The following is an 849-nucleotide window of genomic DNA, read 5'->3' on the forward strand; positions in this document are numbered from 1 at the left end:
AACCCTTTTCCTAGGATAGTTTATAGACTAATATTGTTGTATGCCTACCACCCTTTGATCTTCATTTTGACTTATGCTCTCGAGTTGGGTTCTTGGAAGGCAGCCGATTGCATAAAGACATCTCAGAACCTCGTGATGCGCACTTCCTTAAACGCCATAGTGATACGCGGAAGATTAACGTCTGATAGAGTGAGGTTCGTTATCAAGATGCTGCGAGACTTTGTTCGCTTTGTTCTCTTCTGTGCTGTCTTTCATTACGTAATTCTGTGTCACTGGAATTCCTTGAAGGACATTGAATCTCCCATCGCCATTATTAATCCTCTTTCTGAAGGTTTTGGACATGGAAGAGAAAGGTTTAGTCGCGAGGGATGTCCCTTTGTCACTAAGGGGAAGGGGATTACGTGGTTATTCTATTCTTAGAAGTGGACCATCATGCTTTCTTAGGGAGCACTCGCGCTAAGAAGTTAATTAGATACTTTGCCATTAATTAAGAACCCACGTAAGGATGATATCATATGAGCTCAGATGCAATGGCTTTGGTTTTCTCTTTCTAATGAAACCCCTTGCACAATCATTGGCTAAATGTACTTGTTATATGTACCCTGTTTTAAGTGACTTGTGGAGAAGTCGTTTTTCAGGACCTCATGTCATATCGACGAGCATGTCTATAGACGGTCTGTATCTTACTTCGACACTTCTTTCTAGGAGTAGATTTACTTTTGTATTTTTCTTTGACATATCCGAGAAGAGTACACACATTTTATTTTTTATTTTTTATATCACTGTATCTTATGAATACCTTATTTGCTGTGATCCCCTGTCCTTGCTTTACAAGTGATACTCAGAGCT

This window comes from Penaeus japonicus, unplaced genomic scaffold (genome assembly GCF_977035675.1).
Source record: "Penaeus japonicus unplaced genomic scaffold, GWHDUDI00000001_assembly GWHDUDI00000028, whole genome shotgun sequence".
NCBI classification, from domain to species: domain Eukaryota; kingdom Metazoa; phylum Arthropoda; class Malacostraca; order Decapoda; family Penaeidae; genus Penaeus; species Penaeus japonicus.